The sequence below is a fragment of the Dama dama genome, chromosome 12 (assembly GCF_033118175.1).
Source record: "Dama dama isolate Ldn47 chromosome 12, ASM3311817v1, whole genome shotgun sequence".
Lineage (NCBI taxonomy): Eukaryota > Metazoa > Chordata > Mammalia > Artiodactyla > Cervidae > Dama > Dama dama.
Window position 1 is genome coordinate 23,506,621 of NC_083692.1, and position 19,680 is coordinate 23,526,300.

General features: G+C 38.9%; 1 protein-coding gene across 1 annotated transcript in view; it reads right to left on the reverse strand.

Annotated features, from left to right (window-relative positions):
* Positions 1-19,680, reverse strand: part of RAD51B (RAD51 paralog B) — a 609,692-nt gene that overhangs the window by 201,629 nt on the left and 388,383 nt on the right. The window lies entirely within an intron of this gene.

A 19,680-nucleotide genomic window follows, 5' to 3' on the forward strand; every position in this document is an offset into this window, starting at 1 on the left:
ACTCTGTCTTATTCACCACACTCTCCTAAATACCTAGTTCATGCCTGGCTCAGTTTAGGTGTCCAATAAATATTTGATGAGAGAATAAATAATTCTCAAAACAGTTATAAAGCTATGGCTATGTAGCCTTAGCCCTCCTGCTTGGACCACAGCATCATGGCCAGGGAACACTGTCTAACTGGTACCTGCTATCTTAAGTACTAGGAAGAGGCCAAGAGGGAAAATAGAGCTTTAAGAGACGACTTGCAAGCTTAAATTTCTAGATAGCCAAGAATATTATAGGACTGATTGGTTTGTGGCTCCTTTATATACTGTCTTCCTTCTCTGCCCACTAAAAAGAGGGGAGAGGTACTAGAGATATAGAACCATCACCTACCAGGTATATCCCTGTCTGAGGTCTCCAACAGAACCAATTCTTTGTACCATGAACTAAAACCCAGGCTCCTTATACCTGGTTCAGCTAGACTCAATGAGAACATAGGGTTCCAATTTACAGCTTTGTGGGAAAAGAAAGCATGGTTATGGCAAAGCCATAAGACTCATGATGCCTTCTTTCTTGACCAAAAGAACATACCCACTTCTTTTCACAGCACCTGCTGAGATTCAAGTCCACAGAACTTTACCAATCACACTGTAGATCTGACACTGCACTAGACATGGCCACAGAGGATACTGATGGGAGGAGGAGTGAGCAAGCTCAGCACCACCAACTTTACAGCAGGAGACAAAAGACAAACATGAGCATACAAGGCTGACTGGAAACATGAGAAGAGGCTCAGAGGGTGCTCACCCTAAGAATCACTTATTATACGAACAAATAATCCACTTAGAAGACAAGATGCAGAAGGCAGATGGAATCAATGAAAATAAATGTATGTGTTCCCTATAATCTGAGCCATGAAAGATACCAAAGAGTTAACTAGAGAATCGGGGATAAAACAGCAGATAATAACAAACCATGATGAATGGGGGAACAAACAAATATTTCCTCCAGTATCTTCTAATGTGTCAGGCATCATCCTAGTTACCCCAGTTATGTCTGCATGGGTATTTAATTCTTATAATAACCAAATAGGGTAAAAATTCAATTTTATCCTTGTTTACACACATGAAAACACAGGAGAACAGAGAGATGTGACTAAAAAAATACATGAAGGGGACATGTCAAGATTGGAACCCAAATCCTGAGACTCAGTAGACAGTTCTCTTTTTATTTCCCCACAACCATTTCCTTGATCAAGATCTCACAGAACCCATCTTTGTGAGACAGAAAACCACACATCAAATGAGTTTTCCAAATCTAATGTTTTTGGTGAAAATGACATAAACCTTCAAATTAAAAACAAACAAAACAAAGGATGTAATTCAGGAAAGATATAAATCTCAGAAGGCAATTTCTTCTCCAGATGGTGTAGAAACAATGATACTGGTTTTAACTTATATCATTTATTTTTCAGAAATGTTTGGTACAAATATCCACTGGAAAATATCTAACTGGAAACAAAACAAGACTAAAATAAATATTATCCCTGGTTGCTTACCAAAATTTTCTATGATGACTAAGAGAATTTACTTTATAAAATGTGTTGCTAGCTTCTTCAAATAGACCTGAGCGAATGTAAAAAATATACTTTAGTGGTGCTCTGTGTATGTATCCACCACAGATATGTGCTTATCCACAGTCTGCTATCCACCTTGCTTTGAAATCATATGAAACTGTGGCCATTTATAACCACATTGTCAGATTACAATTGGCACTGTATACTTAACCTTGCCAATTCTTCTTCAATCCCTAGAAAAAGGCAAACCCTTCTATATGAAATCACATGTGGTGACCCCAGCAAAGGCCTTTAGAACACTTTATTTGTGCTCTGAGAGTTTTTATATCATCCTCCTTTTCTTTACATATTGTTCAGTATTTTCAAAACAGTAAGAGAGCAGGTAGGTCCAATGGGATAAAGTTTGAGTGGAAGAACCAGCATGCTGATGCACTCATCTCCACAACTTCCTGAAATCCTGATGCTTTCTGTACAGATGATTTCCAACATTTAAAAATTTATTCATATGGGACTTTCTGGGTTGCTCAGTGGTAAAGAATCTGCCTGCCAATGCAGGAGGCACAGGTTAAATCCCTGATCCAGGAAGATCCCACATGCAGTGGAGCAACTAAGTGCATGTGCCACAACTATTGAGCCTGTGTTCTAGAGCACGGGAGCTGCAACTACGGAGCCTCTATGTGCCAGAGCCCGTGCTCCTCAACAAGAGAAACCACTGCAATGAGAAGCCTGCTCACTGCAAGAGAGAGTAGCCCCCACTCGCCAAAACTATAGAAAAGCCCGCACAGCAGTGAAGACCCAGCACAGTCAAAAACAAATACATAAATAAAATTATTTAAAAAGTTCATTCACATGCATCTAAAAGCAACATTTTGATTTCCTTGAGACAATCAAGAATTTCAGTATGATTTATTTGCAATCATATAATTCTTAGGAGTGACAGATATGAGAGAGATATACAGGAAAAATTCCATACTTGGAATGACTTCGCTGATGACAGCACTTTCTACTCCCTCTTTTTTTTTTTGAAAAGAGACTCTTATGTTATTCATTTCATTCAACAAATATTTATAGAGCACCTTCTACATAACAGGCTCTGTTTTAGGGATTGAGATTACAGCAATGGCCAAAACAAAGTCCCTGTTTCTAGGAGCTTACATTATAGTAGGATACATTGTGTTGGTGTATAGGTTGGAGAAATGACAAGCAGACAAGTGCAGCTGTAGTCAAGAGGGAAATCTGATCAAAATAATGGGAGACCATGTAAAACCTTGGGGGCCAGAGTGAGGATTTTGGATTATATTCTGAGACAGATGAAAAGCCACTGGAAAGTTTTAAGCAGTGGAGTGATAGGACATGATTTATATTTGGAAAGACCACCCTGGCTACTGTAGGGGGAATAGACTTAAGAGGGCAGAAGTAGAAACTGGGAATCTAGGCTATAACAAGTTACTTAGATCACTAAAGATGGTGACTTGGTTAGTGTGATAGAGGTGGAAGAAGGAAGAAGAGAATAGGTTCATGGCTTATTTTGAAAGTACAGTTGACAAACTTGCTGATGGATTTAATGTGAGTGAGGAAAATATAATCAAGAATGACTCCAAGACTCTTGGCCTGGGCGACTGGGTAAATGGTGTGCCATTAACTAAGATCATGAAGATTATGAAAGAACAGCTTTGGGGAGAAATCAAGAGTTTTGTTTTAAATATATTAAGTTTGAATGCCTATTAGACATACAAATGGCAATGTCAAGAGGTATTTGGATATATAAATCTGGAACCAAGGAATTTGGAGCAGGAATCATCATCCGTGTATATACAGCTGATATTTAAACCCGTGGGGGGACCAGTGGTAAGACTCCAAGCATCCATTGCAGGGGGCATGGGTTCAATCCCTGCATGCTGCATAGTGTGGCCAAAATAATAATAACAATAAAAATCAAGGGACAGGTACAAACAAAGAGAATAGTAAAGAAGTCTCTCATTGACTGAAAGAATTAACATTGTTAAAATGTCTATACTACTTACAGCAATCTACAGATTCAATGAAATGCCTATCAAAATTCTAAAGGCATTTTTCACAAAAACCGAATAATCCTAAAATTTGTATGGAACTACAAAAGATCTTGAATAGCCAAAGCAATCTTGAGAAAGAAGAAAGCTGGAAGTATTATATGCCCTAACTTCAAACTACATTGCAAAGCTATAGTAGTCAAAAGTATTTTGTTGCTGTTGCTGTTCGGTTGCTAAGTGATGTCCAACTCTAAGGAAGCTCCATGAACTGCAGCATATCAGGCTGCTCTGTCCTCCACTATCTCCTGGAGTTTGCTCAAACTCATGACCATTGAGTCAGTGGTGCTATCTAACCATCTCATTCTCTGTCATCTTCTTCTCCTCGTGCCCTCAATCTTTTCTAGCATCAGGGTTTTTTCCAATGAGTTGGCTCTTTGCACTGGGTAGCCAAAGTATTGGAGCTTCAGCTTCAACATCAGTCCTTCCAATGAACATGCAAGGTTGATTTCCTTTAGGACTGACGGGTTTGATCTCCTTGCAGTCCAAGGGACTCTCAAGAGTCTTCTCCAGCACCACAATTTGAAAGCATCAATTCTTTGGCATTCAGCCTTCTCTATGGTCCAATTCTCACATGACTACTGGAAAAACCATAGCTTTGGTTCTATAGACTTTTGTTGGTAAAGTGATGTCTCTGCTTTTAAATACACTGTCCAGGTTTGTCATAGCTCTCCTTCCAAGGAATTAAGCATCTTTTAATTTCATGGCTGCAGTCACCATCCACAATGATTTTGGAGCCCAAGAAAATAAAACAGTATAGTATTGGCACAAAAAAACACATGGAACAGAATAAACAGCCAAGAAATAAACCTCTGCATATATGGTTAATTAATTTATGACAAAGGAGCCAAGAATATACAATGGGGTAAAGGGAGTCTCTTCAGTAAATGGTGTTGGGAAAACTGGGCAGCCACATGCAAAAGAATGAAACTAGATCCCCTATCTTACACCATACACAAAAATATTAACTGGAAATGGATTAAAGAGAGGAGGAGGAGGAGAAGCAGCAGCATGATGTCCCAGAAGCCAAGCCAAGTAAAGAAAAATGAATCAAGGATCAACTGTGTCAAATGCTAGTGAGAATGCCCGAAAGATGAAAACTGAGAACTGGCCACTGGAATCAACAAAGCAAAGGTCATTAGTAATCTTGAAAAGATTGGTTTCAGGGGGAGGCTGGGAACAAGAGCCTCATCATAGTGGGCTGAGAAGAGAATGGATGGTGAGTTGCACACAGTGAGTGAGGATTTAGATATGCCCTTTGAGTTGGAGGAAACACAGGGTAGCCAGAAAGGAAATGTGAAATCTAAAGTAGATTTTCAAGATGGGTATTATTCCAGTTTTAATGCTGATGGGGAGTGGAGAGAGAGAAATTAAGGAGGAAAGAAAGGCTTGAGGAATTCGAGGAGGTGAGAGGAAGTGGGATCCAGGGCACAAATTAAGCACTGGCCTTAGACAGGACAAGGGAGAAAATGTGTAGAGGTAGAGTGGACAGGGTTGTTAGTGGGAAGATGAGAAACAGTCTCTTCTGATAGCCTCCATTTTCTCAGTGAAATCTGAGAAAAGTTCATCAGGAAAGAGTAGAAAAGAATTATCAGAAGTTAGAGAAAGAAGATATGAAGTGGTTATTTCAGAGAGGCAATGTTGGGCAGGACTGAAGGCATTTAGGTAAAGATTATAAATATAAATGTAGACACTATGTGTTGTACTTTAGTGAAAACCACAGTGGACAAAGAGTTAGGCTTAATTAGTATAGAGGTCTTCCAAAGGGTATGAGTATGATGAAAAGAAAGAAGTTGAGTGTATATACAAAGTTGCTATTATCATAATGGACCATGGACTCAGTTTGGACTTCATGTGATGGACTTCATGTGATCAAAGTGTTTTTGGAGTAGGGATAATAGAATGAGTGAGCTATAAATACAGGAGGTGGAAGATACTTGAAGTCATGACTTTGGAAGAGGGGATGGTGTAACTGTAGTATCAGGTGTAACGTAAGCCAATCAGAATGGGTTGCTGAAGTAGGATGGAAGAAAAGATCCTTTGGGGGAGGGAGTCATCCTGGGAAGTTAGAATGTTGGACAGATTATGTACATGGGGTAATGAGATCATCAAGAAGGACTGTAAACATAAGGTGGAGAGAAATGAAGTCAGGAGCCTAGCAGAGACCAGGAAGTTGAATGATGACCATATTTTAGAAATTGATTATTCATAGGTTTGATTCCCTCCAGATTAGGTTCTATATTTTCCTTCTCTAATTAGAGCTTAACTCTTGCTTCTGAGTGAAACTCAGCATCTAAATATGAGTCTGCTGCTGCTACTGCTGCTAAGTCGCTTGAGTCATGTCCGACTCTGTGTGACCCCATAGACGGCAGCCCACCAGGCTCCCCCGTCCCTGGGATTCTCCAGGCAAGAACACTGGAGTGGGTTGCCATTTCCTTCTCCAATGCATGAAAATGAAAAATGAAAGTGAAGTCACTCAGTTGTGTCCAACTCTTCGCGACCCCATGGACTGCAGCCTACCAGGCTCCTCCATCCATGGGGTTTTCCAGGCAAGAGTACTGGAGTGGGTTGCCATTGCCTTCTCCGAAAATATGAGTCTAGGTAGTAGTAATTAAAAACAAATCCATATGCCAGAATAAACAACAATTATCTGTTTCATGTCCTTACACTAGACACTTGGGCTTCCCTGGTAGCTCAGCAGTAAAGAATCCACCTGCAATACAGGAGATGCAGGTTTGATTCCTGGGTCAGGAAGATCCCCTGGAGAAGGGAATGACAACTCATTCTAGTATTCTTGCCTGGAAAATGCTGTGGATAGAGGAGCCTGGCAGGCTTACAGTCCATAGGGTCACAAAAGAGTGGTTCACAACATAGCAACCACACAACAACAACAAGAACACTAGACACTTGGATCTTGGCCTACTGCAAGTAAGTCTCCTAAGAAAGACCACCTGGCAACAGTCCTTTCTGCTAGTGTTGGTACAAGTTATGCCCCTTTCCCCTTTCTCGCATCCTCTGATATGAATGAAACTCTCTGTAAATTTTTCTTCAAATGTAGCCTCTTCATGGCATCCTTCTTCTTCTTCCCCCAACCATGTTGCTGCTCCCGTGGCCTCCTATGTAAAACATTCTGAGCCTCCACTGCCTAGGTGGTCATATTTTAGACCACGCTTATCCATTCCCAGTCAAAGTTGATTAGAGCAGAGAGTTAAGCAACTGAGCCAAGGACAAGAAGTTAGGGGAGAATTTGACAGTGGGCGGTGGATCCGGAAGAAAACTACTTGGACTGCAGCTGAGACCTGGCAATGAATGAGACTCAAGGAGTGCCTCTGTTGAAGTCTATCTTCCAGTTTTTGCCTCCATGAAGCTTCACACTGTCATAACTCCTGTTCTTGAATTTCCAGGGGATTCTTCTTTCTTTGCAGTAAATCTTCGTTTCATTTGAGCTAGTTTGAGTGGGTCTTTATTCCTCACAACCACAAAAGTCTAATTCCAACAGTACCAGTATGAACTATGACAAACCTGCTGCTGCTGCTGCTAAGTCACTTCAGTCGTGTCCGACTCTATGCGACCCCACCGATGGCAGCCCACCAGGCTCCCCCGTCCCTGGGATTCTCCAGGCAAGAACACTGGAGTGGGTTGCCATTTCCTTCTCCAAGGCATGAAAGTGAAAAGTGAAAGTGAAGTCGCTCAGTCGTGTCCGACTCTTAGCGACCCCATGGATTGTAGCCTACCAGGCTCCTCCATCCATGGGGTTTTCCAGGCAAGAGTACTGGAGTGGGTTGCCATTGCCTTCTTCAATGACAAACCTAGACAGTGTATAAAAAGCAGAGACATCCCTTTGCCAACAAAGATCCATATAGGCAAAGCTATGGTTTTTCCAGTAGTCATGTACAGATGTGAGAGTTGGGCCATAAAGAACGCTGAGTGCCAAAGATTGATACTTTCAAATTCTGCTAGAGAAGGTTCTCGAGAGTCTCTTGGACTGCAAGGAGATCAAACCAGTCAGTCCTAAAGGAAATCAACCCTGAATATTCATTCAGAGGACTGATGCAGAAGCTGAAACTCCAATACTTTGGCCACATGATGCAAAGAGCTGACTCAGTGGCAAAGACTCTGATGCTGGGGAAGATTGAGGGCAGGAAGAGAAGGGGACAACAGAGGATGAGATGGGTTAGACATCATCACCGACTCAATGGACATGAGTTTCAGCAAACTCCGGGATATAGTGAAGGACAGGGAAGCCTAGTGTACTGCAGTCCATATGGTCACAAAGCATCGAACATAACTTAGCAAATAACTTAACAACAACAAACCAGTATGAGAAGGAGGGAGAAAAATGCTCTCTAGTAAATCATCCCATGGGGATGGCCATGAACTGCCCTAACAAAGCAAGCAACTTGTGGGACAGCCTTCAATGAGAATATGATGAAAAAGGTAACTTCATTATTTGACACCACACACACATACACAATCTGACAATATGGTCCACACCGAACTGTATCCTTGAGATGACATAGTTTTTGAGAAAAGTTGTATTTTGAAGAAACCATAGAAATAATTATAGTGATACATATACATACACTTACAAACATATTCAGTGAATCTAGGGCTTTTGAGTCTTATTAAGACAAGACACAAAGCCCACAGGAATTTCCCAGGGTCACAGTAATTTTATTACTGACTAAAGAGATATGTTTCTCGGATAAGGAAAAACCAAACAAAACCAACAACTAGTTTCAAATCCGACTACCCACGTCACCTCACACAATTCATGTTTCTGAATCTCAGATACCTTGCCATTAAAAGAGATGCATGAGCTCAATCACTCAGTCGTGTCCTACTCTCTACCACCCCATGGACTGTAGCCCATCAGGCTTCCGTGTCCATGGGATTTCCTACGCAAGAACACTAGAGCAGGTTGCCATTTCCTACTCCAGGAGATCCTCCTGAACCAGGGATTGAATCTGAATCTACTGTGTCTCCTGCATTGGCAGGCATGTTCTTTACCACTGAGCCACCTGGGTATATACATGTTTATATACATAGCTACATGGCCTCAGGAGGTGTCAGTTCAGTTCCATTCAGTCACTCAGTCAAGTCCGACTCTTTGCAACCCTATGGACTGGAGCATGCCAGGCCTCCCTGTCTATCACCTACTCCAAAGTTTACCCAAACTCATGTCCATTGAGTCAGTGGTGCCATCCAACCATCTCATCTTCTGTCGTCCCCTTCTCCTCCTGCCCTCAATCTTTCCCAGCATCAGGGTCTTTTCCAATGAGTCAGTTCTTCGCATCAGGTGGCCAGAGTATTGGAGTTTCAGCTTCAACATCAGTCCTTCCAATGAACACTCAGGACTGATCTCCTTTAGGATGGACTGGTTGGATCTCCAGGGGACTCTCAAAAGTCTTCTCCAACACCGCAGTTCAAAAGCATCAATTCTTCTGCGCTTAACTTTCTTTATAGTCCAACTCTCACTCAAGTGGTGTATATACATGCATTCAGTCACTCAGTCATGTCTGACTCTTTGCGACCCCATGAATTGCAGCACACCAGGCCTCCCTGTCTATCACCTACTCCCGGAGTTTACTCAAACTCATGTCCATCGAGTCGGTGATACCATCCAGCCATCTCATCCTCTGTCGTCCCCTTCTCCTCCTGCCCCCAATCCCTCCAAGCATCAGGGTCTTTTCCAATGAGTCACCTCTTCGCATGAAGTGGCCAAAGTATTGGAGTTTCAGCTTCAGCACCAGTCCTTCCAATGAACACCCAGGACTGATCTTTAGGATGGACTGGTTGGATCTCCTTGCAATCCAAGGGACTCTCAAGAGTCTTCTCCAACACCACAGTTCAAAAGCATCAATTTTTCGGCGCTCAGCTTTCTTCACAGTCCAACTCTCACATCCATACATGACCACTGGAAAAACCATAGCCTTGACTAGATGGACCTTTGTTGGCAAAGTAATATCTCTGCTTTTTAATATGCTATCTAAGTTGGTCATAACTTTCCTTCCAAGGAGTAATCATCTTTTAATTTCATGGCTGCAATCACCATCTGCACTGATTTTGGAGCCCCCAAAAATAAAGTCTGACACTGTTTCCCCTGTTTCCCCATCTATTTCCCATGAAGTGATGGGACCGGATGCCATGATCTTAGTTTTCTGAATGTTGAGATATAAGCCAACTTTTTCACTCTCCTCTTTCACTTTCATCAAGAGGCTTTTTAGTTCCTCTTCACTTTCTGCCCTAAGGGTGGTGTTATCTGCATATCTGAGGTTATTGATATTTCTCCAAGCAATCATGATTCCGGCTTGTGCTTCATCCAGCCCAGCATTTCTCATGATGTACTCTGCGTGTAAGTTAAACAAGCAGGGTGACAATATACAGCCTTGACGTACTCCTTTTATGTATATCAGTATTAGGAAAAGGCAAGGTCCTTTGTCACCAGACTTTCTCTGTGCATTTGCATCACTAAATTAAATCCTGGCTAGTTTGTTAAGCTCTACTTTGACTTAGTGATTTTTAAAAACAATTTTTATGTCTACAACAATTTCACCTCAAAGTTATGACTCTTACTTTGTGCTGTAGGAAACTGTGCTTGCTTAATGTTTGTTACAGAAGTCTGAATTAATCAGCATCTTAGCACCAACTAAGTCACTATGAAGACATAACATAGCAGATCTGAGATTGCTATTCTTTGAGCTCACAGGTTCACCCTGGGTTGGGTGAACCATTTGATTTCCCACCATTTCCACAAATGAGGTGTTTACAGATATATACAGAATACAGATATGTACAGGGTTTTACTGAGCAACTGAACTGAACAGATATTTAAATGAAATAAACTATACTAAACATTTAGCCCCTTGTTGGGCACATAAAAAGTATTTTAAAACATCAGTTTCCACCCTTTAGTGTAAATGTTCTTACTTTCCTCCCTTTAGTGTAAATGTTCTTACTTTCCTCATAATTAATAAATAAATATACTCATTAACCAGAAGCACTATCTATTCTGTATTCATTTTAAAGCACTATTTAATTTTTAAAAAAATTTTTTTAGAAATCATATACCTTAGTAAAGACTCTTGTTTCATATTAAGTGTTCAATGCATATATCAAGAGATAATTTATTTTATGACTTTTTGATTTTCTGCTTTTCCAAGTGATAGAGAGGATTTTGAAAAAAAAAAAATACCTACACAAAAAATAATGCATATATTCCTAAAGAAAAAAAATTAAGTCTTCGTTGCTCAGAAAGCTAAACTGTATATTTCATTTGTTGTTAATTCTTGATTACTAAATAATCCTTTGGAGAGATAATATCTGTTCTACTTCACTATTTTATTTACTTTTTGTTGAAATGAAGCTTTTATTTTTATGTTTTTCTTTTAATTCTTTTTATCTTCTGACCCTATGGCCCATTTCTCCCACCCACTGACTCCCACATCTGGCAATCACCAGTCTGTTCTCTGTATCTATAAGCTGTTGTTTTTTTTTAATCTGCATATAAGAGAGATCATATTGTATTTGTCTTTCTGACTTATTTCACTTAGCATAAGGCCCTCGAGGTCTATCCATGTTGTCACAAATGGTAAGATGTCATTCCTTTTTATGGCTAAATAATATTATATATAATAATAATATTTCATATATATGTAACACACATATGTGTATATATATACATATATCACAATTTCTTTATCCATTCATCCAGCAACAGACATTGAGTTTTTCCCCTATGTTGGCTGTTGTAAATAGTGCTGCAATGAATATGGTAGTGTGTATATCTTTTCATGGTACTGTTTCTGTTTTCTTTGGATAAATACCCAGACGTGGAATTGCTGGATCATATGATAATTTTATTTTTAATCTTTTGAGGAATCTCCATACTGTCTTCCATAGTGGCTGCACCAATTTACACTTTTAAAAGCACAGGGTATGATAGAAATAAAAGACATATATTCTCCTTTTATGGAGCTTACAATTGAGTTAGGATGCCAAAAATTTTCACAGAAAACAACATTTGAAACTCTAATATATTTATATAACAAACTTTAGGATTTTATAATATTGCTAAAATGAAAATCTTTCAATCAAAAAGATTACCAATCCTCACCATCTTAACCAGTCAACTGTTTTCATTTATCTATGCTCTATCCTGATCCATATATACACATGTTTATAATTTCATGTTCTGATTTTATTGCTTTGTTGTTGTTCAGTCACTCACATCATGTTCGACCCTTTGTGACCTCATGGACTGCGGCACAACAGGCTTTCCTGTCCTTCACCATCTCCCGGAGCTTGTTCAAACTCATGTCCACTGAGTCAGTGATGCCATCCAACCATCTCATCTACTATCATCCTCTTCTCCTTTTGCTTTCAATCCTTCCCAGCATCAGGGTCTTTTCCAATGAGTAGGTTCTTTGCATCAGGTGGCCAAAATATTGGAGCTTCAGCATCAGTCCTCCAAATGAATATTCAGGGTTAATTTCCTTTAGGATTGACTGGTTTGATCTCCTTGCAATTCAACGGACTCTCAAGAGTCTTCTCCAGCACCACAATTCGAAAGCATCAATTCTTCAGTGCTCAGTCGTTTTGATTGTCCAGTTCTCACATCCGTACATGACTATTGGTAAAACCACAGCTTTGACCAGACAGACCTTTGTAGGCAAAGTAATATCTCTGCTTTTTAATACGCTGCTTAGATTTGTCATTGCTTCTCTTCTACGGAGCAAGTATCTTTCAATTTCATGGCTGTAGTCACTGTCCACAGTGATTTTGGACCCAAGAAAATAAAGTCTGTCACTGTTTCCATTGTTTCCCCAACTATTTGCCATGAAGTGATGGGACCGGATGCCATGATCTTTGTTTTTTTGAATGTTGAGTTTTAAGCCAGCTTTTTCTCTCTCCTCTCTCACCTTCAAGAGGCTCTTTAATTCCTCTTCACTTATTGCCAAAAGAGTAGTGTATCTGCATATCAGAGATTATTGAGATTTCCCCTGGCAATCCTGATTCCAGCTTGTGCTTACTACTATACAAAAATTCTTATCAGAGGAACATCTTCAAAATTATCATTTTTTTCAAATTGTTATCAATTAATAAAAGCACAGTGTATTAAGCAAACTAGTCATTCTTCTACTGTTAGACATTAAGGATGTTTTTCCCTTTATAAATAATGCTGCAATTAATTTAATCAGTGTACTGGTCATTTTGTAATGCTTGTTCAATTTTAGATTTTATTTCTTTTCCTTACATATGGTATCCCCAGAAATAAAGTGTTAAAATAAGAATGTTGTTCTTAGAAAGACCGATTCCTTATGATCTCTTTAGTATACTGTGTATGAATAAAACTAGATTTTTTATATTGATGACTTTAATATGTCTCTGACTCAATTTGATTGCTTCCTATGCCCAAAGTTTGTCTTTTTGTACCAACTGTCAGATCAGTAGAAGTTTAGCGCAGCAAGAGAGAACTGGTGATGGATGAAGACAGTAGGAAAGGCAAGTGAAGAAGGTGGAACTTGACTCAGGCATTGGAAACATACCTCAGAGAAGAGGGACTCTACAGATAAGGAAGGCAGTTTCAGAAAAAATACTGAAGTATATGATGAAGCAGTGTGACTCAAAGAACTGTTTCCCTGAGAGAGGCAGAAGTATCACTGGGGAACAGCTAAAACAACCTGAAAGAGAAGAGAAGGATCTGAAAGCCAGATGTAAAAACTGAGACTTCTCAAATTGAAATTAATTCAAGGTCCCAGTTATCAAATCAGATGGAACATTTAAATGGACTTTTTGTAAGTCTTCTCTGGGGGTAACTTCAGATACAAAGTCTACCTGACAGGTGAAGAGATACTTCTTACTCCTTTCCAGAGAGAACACTTAGCAGACATCAGATGGTGAAGGACATGACAGAAATGGCGAGTGAAAGGGCCACCAACACTGGCCAGGACAGGCAACAATGATGTTATAACTCCAGTTACATGAACTATAACTCCAGTGGCCAGTCCTCAAATTCAATGTCCAAATAGGGTAAATCTGTATCCGTTTGTTCAATTCAGCATGTCACCTGACCAAATGTAGTCAGAGGTAAGGTGCAGCACATATTTCTTTGGTTGACCACAGTATAATGTCTTGGATCCAGATGAACTTTCTTTGCACAGTATTTATTATTCTAATAAACCAAATGGAATGTTTAGAGATGACTGGAGCAATCTGATTGGCAAACTTACAGGACATTAATTTTTCCAAGGTGACTGGTGCATAAAAAGTGAAACTATAGCACTCATGTAAACAATCCATCTGCCTCATTTCCCTCCCCCAGGCACCTCTAATTTTCAGCTTATGTTAGCTGTAAGACGAGCTAATGTTTTTAGTGTAGAAAAACAGCATTATCCCAGACAGAACTTACTTTAAGAAGAAGAGGAAAAATTCTATAGCCATATAGATTGTTTATCAGTAGATATCCATGACCAATGACTAAGATGAATCATTACTGCATTTCAGTAGATAGGTGAGCCCATGGCATGAACATCTCAGAAATGAAATACTAACTTATTCCAAGCATCAAAAGTTCCACTTTAAGTGAGAAAACTGTGTGGTAACTTTTGCCCATTAAATATGTATACTTTTTAACTGATCCCAAAGAAATGACTGCAAATCAATAATACAGACTGGTTGTCTCATTCTTTCAAAACAGGTTCCACCCTGTGGGTACTCTGTAAATTTATAGAGTGATTGATTGTCTTATGAGGCAAACAATTTACCAAAGAAGTTGGATAAGTCATATGTAAAAGCAGGATTTGGACTTATGAGCCAGAACCAAGAGACACAGGCTCTTTCCTGTGGCCAAACAAAAGGTCAATTTTTAATTATCTGCAGGTCATTACCTCACACTTATTTTTGGCAAATCTTGCTTTCAACTTCTTGCTGATGTTATTAACTCTTTCTATCAATTCCTTTCCCCCACCGTCTTTGAATTCATTCTTAAATCCAAAAGAGGAAACATTTTTTTTAAATAGTTGAAACAAATTCCTTAAGATATTATTTTTTAAGAAGAGAAATAAGAATAGGAAGAAAAAGGAGAAGAGCCTAATAGAGGCAGAAAAACAGAAAGAAATGAAAATGAGAGAGAATAGGCAAGAATGAGAAGTACTAAGTGCAAAGGGCGGAGGGTGAAGAAGGAAGGATAAGAAAGAGAAGAAATAGTTCTATTTAGGATGATAAAGAAAATATTTCCAGGAGTGAAAGAATTAAGACAACAGAGAGGAATATGCCAGACTGTTTTCCACCTCCACCCAAATCATCTCTTGATTACTCAGTACTTAAGGAGTGCTTATAAAGCTCAATGGTATGTCCTGCATTCAAAGAGATGAGGGCTCTTCACAATGTTATGCTAGGATCCCTTTGGTGGTTTGATGAAACCTATGGAAACTTTGTCAGAAAAATGTTTCCTAGTGCATTAAAAAAAAAAATACATAGGATCACAAAGGAAACCAATTCTATAGAAATCCAGTTTTCAAAATAAATTCTGATAAGTAAAATATTAGTAAATGTGCTTCTTAATCCTTTAAATAGCAAAATCTAGTGGTCAGTCTAATATAATTACTATAATGTCAAAGTAGTGATAAGTGTAAAGAATTATTCAAGAACAACTGAAATGTAATACTAAGTATCTATAGTTTAAACCCTAGGTTCTGCTAATACTACTGAGGTGTGTGGTCTACATTCAAAATTGAAGGAAAAGATCGATTTCATTAAAAGGTTAGTGAAAATGGATATGTACTTTTTTTTCTTATCCAAGTTCACAGATATCCTGAATTCAGGGAGAAGAGGGTTCCACTGACCCTAGGATGAGAATCTGTTATCCTATTCTTATACAGAGTGAAAACAAGTAGAAGGGTCTCTTTCATTTTATGAAACTTTTAATCTAGCAGCAACATGAGATTCCACAAAATTATGCAGACCAAAGTTGCTGAGAAAACCGACAACTCTGAAGAAATATAGCTGAAGAAACAGCATGAAGTGGCACTAACTACAAAGGCTTCTTGGAAAAGGCAAGTCCTTTCCAAATTCTTAAACAAATGCGAACACACTGGGGACACTGACTGATTGAAATATACAAGCCCCAGCTCACACCACACAGCAAGGTAAGATCTGGACAAACCAGAATTAAATATAATTAAAACTATTCAAAAGTAGGAGAAAATATGGGTGCTTTTTTTTTTTTTTTTTAGTGATTGTTGAGACAGAGCAGGATTTAGCAGAGAACTTGAGGCTAAATAAATACACTCTGTCAAACATATGTCAATACAGTCAAGTCAGGAAGAGGACAAGCTCCCAGGCCAGGCTGCCTAGGTTTATGCCTCTTCCATCTATATGACATTCTGTGCCTTAATTTCCTCAACAAGGAAACAGAGATAATATTACCTACCTCATTGATTTGTTGTAAAGAGAAAATACATACATATAAAACTGTTGACATGGTAGCTAAGTGCTAAAAATGTGTCTATTATTTATTATAGCTTCTTTAAAGGTCCTTTCAAGCCTAAAAGTAACTATAAAGGAAAGTACTGATATATTTGATTACAGAGAAATTTAAGACTTTTAAACAGCATTGGTTCCATAAACAAAATTAAAAGGTAAATGAAAAATTAAGGAAAATAATTGAAATGAATATGAGAGACAAAGATTAATGGTCTTACCTCAAAAAGAGTTCTCACAAATCAATATAAAAACACACAATAACATTCCAATAGACAAATGAACAAAAGACATAAACAGACGACTCACAAAAGACAAAATACACGTAGAAAATTTGCTCAAAAGAAGTTTTAATGATGTGAGAAAATACCTGAAGTAAACTGTTAAGTAGAAAAAAACTGGACCAAAACTACATACAGCAGCCTATCAACTTTATAAAAACACGAATACATTGAAAAGAGAATGGAAGTAAAAATGTTAAAGGTGTCTCTGGATAGAGGGTTATGAGTAAGTGATTTTTATATTCTTCTTTATATTTTGCTGCCTTTGTGAATGGAGAATTTGACCAAGTTTACAATGGGAAACATTTCTTTTTAATAGACAAATAAAATAACACTGTAGTATTGCTTGAAATAGTGAAAAATTAAGAGTCCTCTAAATGTCCATTTATAGCAAATGGGTTAGAAACATACATAATATGCATGCATATATACAAATAACTTCATAAGCAGTTGTTATAAAAGAATGAAGTATATTTTTATGCCATGTTTTAACATAAAAAGAAACAAGTTACAAAACAGTTATGTATAACCTCATTAAAAATATTATGTATATTTCTCTGCTATTTGCCAAAAGATGCATGTGTGTGTGTGTGTGTGTGTGTGTGGTGTGTGTGATGGAAGGAGAAATGGTGGATGAGAAGCAGGAGAATAAATTAAGATCTGAGGGAGTGTACTGAATTTCTAAAGTCTAAGATAGGATCATACTTAAATGTATATTCAAAAATACATATCCAAGCTAGGTTCACATCATTTTATATGGCTTCTATTTCACCATCATATAATTTTTCAAGATCTAAATTTGAGGCCTTACACAGACAATTTCCCAGGAAAACCAGGACCTCATCGGGGTTTGAAGCTCAAAATGTCCACAGCTAAAATACAATAAACAATTTTTTTAGATTGTAATTTGCTTCCCAGGTGGCACTAGTGGTAAAGAATCTGCCTGCTAATGCAGGAGACACAAGAGACGTGGATTCGATCCCTGGGTTGGGAAGATTCCCTGGAGTAGGAAATGGTACCCCACTCCAGTATTCTGGCCTAGGAAATTTCATGGATGGAGGAGCCTGGCAGGCTATAGTCCATGGGGTTGCAAAAGAGTCAGACACAATTGAACACACACCTTTCTTTTGCTGTTTTCAAGTTTTAGCTGCTTGACTGTGAAAGTAAAAGTCGCTCAATCGTGTCCAACTCTGCAACCCATGGACTATACAATCCATGGCATTCTCTAGGCCAGAACACTGGAATGGGTTGCCTTTCACTTCTCTAGCACATCTTCCTGACCCAGGAATCGAACCAGGGTCTCCTGCATTTCTGGCGAATTCCTTACCAACAGAGCTATCAGGGAACCCAGGTCTCCCACATTGCAGGTGGATTCTTTAGCAGGTGATCTACAAGTGAAGCCCTGCTTGACTACAGGTATATTCAATTCCTTCAGGCTGGAGGACTCAAAGACGAATTTGAGTCCTCTCTTTTGTAGAAGCTGCAAAAGACCTCTTGGAAATAAGAGACTCAGAAAGGAAAGCTATTGGCTATGAAAGATACTCCTTCTAAATTCTCGATAAAAACCAGTTCTTTCCTGAGCCTTTCAGGTTGTGAAGGCTTCCCAGGTTCATCTTTATGGGCATGAGCCTCAGGCAACATGGCTGAGTGAGAATAGCATTCAGTCACAACAGACACTGGTGGTTTTCCTCTAACATTAGAAAAGGAAGTATTTGTACATAAATATATTAGCATCTCATCTTTAAACAACACTATTTTTTCTCACTGTCAAAAACAGTACTTCACACTTTTATAAGAATGGAGCTGAAAAAAAGTCCAGACCTAAAGTGTGAAGAAAAAATTCAGTAGGAAAATTAGCAAAGCTATTGGGTCCAGCAGTCATGGAGGCAACTGAAGTTAGCTCGTGTACATGGAGGAACCAATGTGATGCTTACAGGACACTTCAGAGAGTAGAGTCCATCATGGAAAAGTGTCTTCTTAAAACTTTTTTGTTTTTCTAAACATAAGAGTCAAATGAAAACTCCTTCACATTCCTCCAAAAGCTTCCACAGGTTTTAAGCTATTTACTAGCATTTTAAAGAGAAAAAGCCAGGGTCCTCTCCCCTTTTGCAGCTACACTCCCTTTAAAAAAAACAAAAAAACAAACAAAAAAAAAACACATGCTTGGCTCTTTCACCTTATGCTTTTAAGAAGGAATTTTAATGGGATGGAGCTTTTCGTGGTGCACAAACTTAGGAGGGAGGAGCAGAATAGTAAATTATACCTTGCAAAGATTCTGAGCCCACTGGCCACTGCCAGTGATGTTCTGTCCATAAACATAATCTGTCTTTAAGAAAGAAAAAAAAAATGTCCTCCTTGAAAGGTACGGCAGAAAGAAGATGAATCACTTTTCTTCAGGATCTGTCATATAAGAACCAAGGACTCGTCAGTGACTCCAAACAGCAGGGCTGTGACAACCAGTCAAAGACACGCTTTTTTTTCCCCCAGCATCTCTCTTTTCTCTGGAAGCATTTTCCTCCCAATTAATATAAGTTATGAGGCTGCACTGGAGATATCCATAAACTGACACTCAAGAACATTACTTGGCTTTATTATGTTTGAAAATCAAGGCAAACTGACATCTCTGGCTTGTGTCCATGAGGGAGGCACCAGAACCTCTGGTCACCCTTTGCTATAGTCCGGCCACTGCACTGGGGCTGGGCCCCCAGCTTGCCTCTCCCATTTTGTTTTGCCAACATTCTACCCTTGCCCCACAAATGCCCCCTAACCCTCAGTTGTATCTCATTATTTTCTTACTATTAGATCCCAGTCCCTCAGGTCTCTGGTTTTAAGACATTATTTAAATACAGGTATAAGGCCCTCAGTGAAGGCTGGTTATCCTAAGGTTATGAGCAACCTTGGGCAAAACCCAAAGGCCTGTCGCTGGAGAATTCAGGGGAAGATCTTGCCTATTTTGGATAAGGCTTTTCTCCCTATGGACAAAAACAATAAAACCATGACCACTGTGCTTTTTTCATTTTGGAAATACAAACCTAGAGAATTCTGTATAATTCAAAAACATCTGATGAAAGGAACTGACTACATTTTGGTTATGTCTCTAAAAAGTCAACTCGAGCTCTGCACCTTGAGCATTATAAAGGGAAAACTAAGTTTCTTGACTCAGAAGCAAACATGGAAACAAGCTGTGACTCATTTCTGTCATTGTTCTATTCCAGAAACTTAAAAGCACGGCCTGCTTACTGAGGATCCCACATAAACACGCAGAGACACATTTGCTGTTGTCCTAAGAGC